Consider the following 7,331-nt stretch of genomic DNA (forward strand, 5'->3'; position numbering starts at 1 on the left):
AAAAAGAATGAAGATAAAATGAAACAGGCAAATTTACCTTGCTGTGAATATATTGAAGCCGTCCATTCTACTACGATGTTAATTTATCAATTTTTGAGATCATATACGATTGTGCTCTTCCAAGAATGAGGTACTTCAAAAGTTTAATCGGCTTGTTTAAATGATAGCATTCGAAAATTTGTACTGGTTTTCTGGAATATAATAATTCAAGCTTGTACATCTGTTTGTTATTTCGGCAGTCTCTGTAGTGAAAAAAATATGATATCTAATGCTTTTTTCCCCAGCTTAAAATTATTCGTGGTTAATCTAATTGTATAGAATAATTCGTCCTATTGTATTTAAATTTATTCATTTTTGAATTCAAATACCATTGCGTCCTTTCGAAAAATTGTTACATTTAAAAGAGCTATCTAGAAACAGTGCCATCTATTGCGCCGTTCAAAAGTTAGAAATCTAGCAATAGATGGCACTGTTTTTCGTCATTTTTTAACGGCTTCTTTAAAATAGAGCACTGGAAATTTTACACAAGTTTCTGAAGATTTTTTGTTCGAGCTTGTGCATCTGTTCATCTGTGTACCCCTTTATTTAGATTTTTAAAGATGGAGTTCATCGCGATCAAAAATAAAGTAACTGCAAGTACAGAACCTTGCGGAACGCCATTTTCTTCGTCTTTGACTGTGGACAGTGTTGTTCCTATAATCACTTGGAATGTGCGGTCAGTTAAGAAATTTTTAATGAATTTTCCTAATTTTCCACCTATTTTCCAGTTGCAAAGTTGTCTCAGTATTCCTTCTTTCCACGTGCGATTATAAGCCTTCGAGATATCAAGGGATGCAATATCCACGTGGTGTTCATTGGCAAAGGCTTCGTTAATGATTTCTCCCACGTCTGCTAGGTATGTACTAGTCCCATATCCACGACGAAATGCATGTTGGCGATTGTCTAAAAGTTCTTTTTCTTCCAAAAGAGTAATAAGTCGACGATTCACCATGCGTTCCATAATTTTAGAAGGGCAACAAGTAAGGCTTATGGGTCGAAAGTGATTGGGTTCTCGACTTTGACATCCGTTTTTAGGTATTGGTACTACAAGGCTAGTTTTCCATATGGCAGGGAACCTTCCTTCAGCCCACAGTCGGTTAAATGCTGCAAGCAGAACTGCTTTAGCTGAGATTGGTAGATGTTTTAGTATTGGGTATCCGATAGAGCAAGGTCCAGCTGATTGCCCCTTAGCATTATCAAGCGCAAAAAGAAGTTCGTTCAATGAAAAGGGCTGGTTATAGTCTTGATCGAGGTAATCCATATGATGGAAGAGGGTCGCTTTTGTTTCTGCTTGTTCTTTATAGGAACGGAAAGTGTCATCATAATTTCGTGTCGCTGATAACTCTTCAAAGTAGTTGCCTAAGCCTTCTGCAATTGTAGAAGGATTGTCAGTATAGTGGCCGTTAATTTTTATAAAGTAGCCTTGTACTCTTCTTTTTCCATTCAACGAATTCACTCGTCTCCACAACTCAGTAGAAGTAGATTGAGAGCTTATTCCGTTTAGAAATTCTTCCCAACTCCGCTGTTTGCTTTCACGTATAATTTTTCGGCAGTTATTCCGTGCGAAACAATATTTGTTGCGATATTCCTCATATTTCGAGTCATTTGAAGATAATTTTTTCAAAGCACGTAGACTTTTTCTGCGAGTTTTTATGGCGAGGGCAACTTCTTCATTCCACCAGTGTGTGGCCTTTTTTCTTAATTTTCCGTCAGTCTTAGGAATACTTTCTTCGCTAGCTTGATAGAAAATATGGTTCAACTCTTCAATTCCATACAAAGTATCTGGCTTGAGTTGGTCTTCTATGCATTTTGCAAAGTTGACCCAATCAGCTTGATCGTAGATCCACCTTTGCCTGCGGGTGATGAGTTGCGAATTTTCTCGAATAGTTATTTCAATCGGGAAGTGATCACTTCCCCGAGGATCACGATGGATAAACCAGTCTAAAGAATTGGTAAAATCACTAGAGCACAACGATAAATCTATTGCTGATCTAGTCTGACCACGAATAAAGGTTTCTGTACCATTATTTAGTATCGTAAGATTGTGTTTCTCCGTTTCTTCGAGTATTGTGTTCCCGCGATGATCTGATTTCGAAGAGCCCCAGACAAGATGGTGTGCATTAAAATCGCCCAAAATAATGAAACGGCCATGAAGTTGACTTATTAAGTCGGATAGGTGTTTACCCAGTTCAGGAATTTTCCCGGGTGGTAGATAAATCGAGACAATGGTTGTTGGAGTATGGGTATGTAAGACGACACCAATGGCAAGAAGTGGGGAATCGAGTTGTATTAATGAGTGTGGTGTAGGGTTTCTGATAGCTAATGCCACGTTCTGGTAGCACGTGGCTCCATTTTTTGTGTACCAGCTGTACTTACTACTAAAACAGGAATTGAGTGCTGTTGAGTGTACTTTATGTATTTCTTGGAGAGCTAAAACCGTTGGTGGATTGGGAGCGATGAGTAGCGTAAGGTCGTTAAAATTGTTTGTTAGCCCATTAATATTCCACTGCAAGGCTAGTCGATTTGAGCAGCTGTAGTTGGAGAGATCGTTTGAGGATCCAAGTGACTCAGAAGATTCCGAGCGGCGACAGTTATCGGGCGGTACTTCGGGTGGGGCAGTGGCTCCATAAATTATCGCGGGCGCGAAAGATTGGTTAAGTCTTGTGTTAGAGGTGTTGTTATCGATCAGGATTCCGTGAGCTTGTTGTCGGTTTCGTGCAAATCGATTGCTGGTACCCTCACCTGGGTCCCAGTCTGGTGAATCGGTGATCAGAACATTTCTGATTTGTTTTTGAAGTGCGACGTTGTTCTGGAGTTCAGCTTGCAGTGCATCAGATTCTAAAAAATGGTGAACGGTAGGGACTGGTCGATTTGCATTTAAAAAACTACAAACCTTGCCATCCCCCGGTTGCCAGTCACTAGCAACCACCGAGGTCCCTTGGATCAACGGTGGGGCCTGTGAAAGGCTGTGCGGGGGGTTAGTGTAACGGCTCTGGTGTAGCAACCCATGAGAGTGTTGTTCTGATGAAGCATGTTGAGAGGGAGTGCTATGGATCTCGATGGGTTCTTTTGGGTGAGTGGAGCATTGCTGTATTGAAGAGTGCGTCAATAAATGCTCGAGCTGTGGTGGGGATGCTGAACTAGATGAAAAATCCATTGCGTTTTGTTGCTTAAGGTGACGTGAACGTAGATGTTGCTGAGTCAATGAACTATTACGTTGTGACGTTGATGTTTCTGTGGTGACTGGAGGAAAATTTTTGGCAAGGTGGGATGTTGGGTTTGTTATGTATGGGGTACAGACCTTTGTACTCCCCGACTGCCGATCACTAGCAGTCACCGAAGTCCTGAGGATCAACGGTGAGGCCTGTGAAAGGCTGTGCGAGGGGGGTGTTGTGGCTATTGAGTTGTCACCCCGAAGAGTGTTCTGCTGAGACCTGGTTAGAGCGAGAGCTGATGATCTTGGTTGGTACTCATGGTGAGTAGAAGACTGCATAGATAGTAGAGTTGAGCAGAGCTCAATCTGTGATGATGATTTTAGGCTGGACAGATGTTCCGTTGTATTTTGATGTGTAGAATGGTTTGGGTTATGGTGGAAAGTTGATCTTTTGAACGATGACGCAGACGTTCCTGTGGCGACTAAAGGGATACTTTTGGCAATATTATTGTCGGGGTACAGACCTGTGTACTCCCCGGTTGCCAATCACTAGCGGCCACCGAAGTCCCGAGGATCAACGGTGGGGCCTGTGAGAGGCTGTGCGGGGGGGTTGTGCTGCTTCTTGAGTAGTTATCCGGTACGTATGTACTAAGCTGGATTGTTGAAAATTCTGTTTTTGGAATCGATGCAGTTCCGTGTTCTCCCAGTGGAGCGATTGTGTTTGTAGCTGGAATTGGTTCAACGATAGAGTCTGTTCGGTTTACATAAGTGGGGGTACAAACCTGTGTACCCCCCGGTTGCCAATCACTAGCGGCCACTGAAGTCCCAAGGATCAACAGTGGGGCCTGTGAAAGGCTGTGCGGGGGGGGTGTTACGTCTCTCTCGTGGTCACCCTGAAGTTTGTTGCTCTGCTGAGTTTCTGGTTGCATGGTTAGAGTTGTATTTGGTGCTTGTCGTTTTTGAAGAAGGTGAGTGTTGTAGTTGAAGTCGGCAGGATTTATTGACAGTGGTTGTGTTGATGATTCATAGTGCTGCGATCTTTTTGGTTTGTGTTTGTAGTTGCGGTTTAGTTCGGAGTTTTGTTTAGACATTTTGCTATTTTATTTATTCGCTATCATCGAGCATTTCAATTTCTGTTGAAACAACGATTTCATGGCTCGGTTCAGGGCATTTGATCAGCTTCTTGGTTTCTGTTGTAGGGGGAGAGATATCCAGAATTCTTTTTCGGCTTACACTGCGGCTATAGTTCTTGGTAGTGTTCGAGGAAGGTTGTTGAGTGGTTGATTTTGTGGGGTTGCTTGGCTTGTTGTTGTTGTTTGTGCCGGAATCTTTACGAGAGAGTCTTGCCTTGGTACTTACTTCAGCATAGTTTGTTTGAGGTAAATTAGTTTGGATCGATTTTTCAGGCTGGAGATTTTTCGAGTTCGATTTTGTCACATTTTGGATAGAGGACTTCAGTTCTTCGAGTTCGTTCTTTAGAGACACATAGTCCTTCATCTGGTTTCGAAGTTTTGCCAGTTCTTCTCGTAGTAGTTTTATTTCTCTGTCCTTATCAGAAAACTCGGAAAGTCGATTTTGTACTTTGCTGGAGTAGCTAGCGTTTTTTGTGGTTTCTTCAATTTCTTTCCTAGCTTCATTGAAAGTTATACCCCTGTCGGTTTTAAGTCGGATCACCGCCTCTTCCCTGCGGAAGATCGGACAGTCTTTACTGACCGGTGAGTGAGGCCCTTCGCAGTGCCGACAGAATGGGGAGTTTTTACATGGCTGGTTTTCGGGTATGGTGTGTGTTTGTGAGCAAGTTAGGCAGACCGCTTCATTGGAACAATTCTTGATAGAATGTCCATAAGCGGAGCATTTTCGGCAAATCAGAACACTGTCGTAGTAGGGTCTTACATTAGTGCGTATCATCCCAAAGTAAATGAAGTTCGGACGTACCGTTCCTCTGAATGTTAATACAACAAGGGGTGTATTTTTAGTTTCTTTTTCGCTGATTTTCTTGGTGATCCGTCTAACTAAAGTTACGCCTTGTTCCCTCAGCTCCTCAAGTAAATCCTCATCCGAAACGTTTATTGTGTCCTGGTCAAAGACTACGCCCTTGGTGAAATTATATCTTGGGTGGTCAATGACTTCAACCTGGGTTTTGCTCTCATCAATAAGATGAGTCATACAGATTAGAGCTTTGTAAATGATAGGCGACTGCGTTCGAAGAACATAACGTGTTCCTCGAGCTTCTTTTGTGGCTGTTACTAGTTTTCGATTTTCGTACCCAATTGTTGCCTCAATCGATCGTGCAATAACAAATGGATTAGAGGGCAGACGAGGCTCATCTGTTTGTGGGTTAGGAGAGTCAAGGTCATTTCCTTTTGCGCGTAATTGCAGGACACGTAAAACACCGTCATTATGCCGAGTGGTCATGTAAACCGGAAGTCGTTTTTCACCTAAATTGGGCGGATCGTCCGGAGGTGGACCCTCCATGGTGCTGATTTGGTTAACAACTATTTCACAAGCACCTAGTTTTCGGGTCACGATTTAGAACAATGGCTGACAACTGGAAAAATCACTCCTCGTGTTTTACCAATGTTATTCACAAAATTTCGCGAATGTTTGAGCTTGAGCTTAAGCTTGAGCTTAGATAAACCGTACATTTCAGTAGTTGCTTCTCCGTGATTGACAAGAACCATCAAAATTGTACATAGATCCAAATAAATGGGGCTTGGGATTAGCTTACCATTTTCTGTGTACACGTTTCGAAGGTTCCTTATCTTATATGGTCAATAACGGCGCCGGCCACGTCCTTACGGTTCATCGGGGAAAGGGAAGGATTGTTAGTTCGACTTCCGTTGCTACTAGAGACCGAATACACCTCTAAATCTCCACGGTCGTCACAGGAAGGGTGGTTTGTTAGTGGGGATTATTCACAAAATTTCGCGAATGTTTGTCTTAAAACTATGTGAAAAACTTAGATGATCACTTCACCGAAGTTATGTTTATATTTTGTTAAGCGAATAAATAGTTTGCAATAATAATCACTTGATTATTTAAAGCGCAATATAAAAGTACCGAATAGCTCGAGTGCTTGATTGGAACTGATCGTGACCTTGTTATTACTGGACAAGCGGGTTCGGTCGGTCTCGGATCCGCAGGCCAGCATGTACTTCGTCTTGGACGTATTAATCATCAACCCAATCCTTCCTGCTTCGCGTTTCAGTTTGCGGTAGATCTCCTATACCGCCGCAGATGATCTGCCGACTATATCAATGTCATCGGCAAAGCAGATAAGTTGACTGGATCTGTTGAAAATCGTGCCCCGCATTTCGCCCACCGCTCGTCAAATAACATCTTCTAGCGCCACGTTGAACATCATGCAGGATAGACCATCACCTTGTCGAAGCCCCCTGCGCGATTCGAATGAACTCGACAATTCACCCGAAATCCGCACACAGCACTGCGTTCCATCAATCGTCGTCTAGATTTTCCATAGCTCGTCACGGTTGATCGTGTCGTATGCGGCTCGGTAGTTCTCACAGTCCAATTTGTCGCCCTTCTTTTAGATGGGGCATACTACTCCCTCCTTCCACCCCTCCGTTAGCTATTCTATGTCCCAGATCCGGACCATCAATCGGTGTAGGCAATCGGCCAATTTATCCGATGAGTTGATTTGATGAGTTCATCTGCGATGCCATCCGTCCTAGCCGACTTGTTGCTATTCAACTGGCGAAAGTTCATCGAATTGCTGCTTCCATCTTTTGATCACCTCACGATTGTCCGTCAAGATGCCTTCGGTTTATCCCGACACATTTCGGCTTACGACACGAAGCCTTTGCGGGATGCGTTGAGTTTCTGATAGAACTTTCACATTTCTTGGGAACGATGCAGCTGCTCCAGCTCATCGAGCTCCTCCTCCTCCAGGCGGCGCTTTTTCTCCTGGGAAATTCGGACTCGCTGCCTCTTCCGCTGTCGGTGATTTTCCACATTTCGACGGGTGTCTCTTATCACTACTGCCGCACGCACGGCATTCTCTTCGTTCATCACCCTCCTACACTCCTCGTCGAGTTCGTTCGTTGATGGCTGTCTTGATGGTACCCCAACAGTCCTCGAGAGGGGCTTAAACAAACTCGTCCTCTGCCGGCAGCGCTGC

The sequence above is a fragment of the Uranotaenia lowii genome, chromosome 2, assembly GCF_029784155.1.
Source record: "Uranotaenia lowii strain MFRU-FL chromosome 2, ASM2978415v1, whole genome shotgun sequence".
Taxonomy (NCBI): Eukaryota; Metazoa; Arthropoda; class Insecta; order Diptera; family Culicidae; genus Uranotaenia; species Uranotaenia lowii.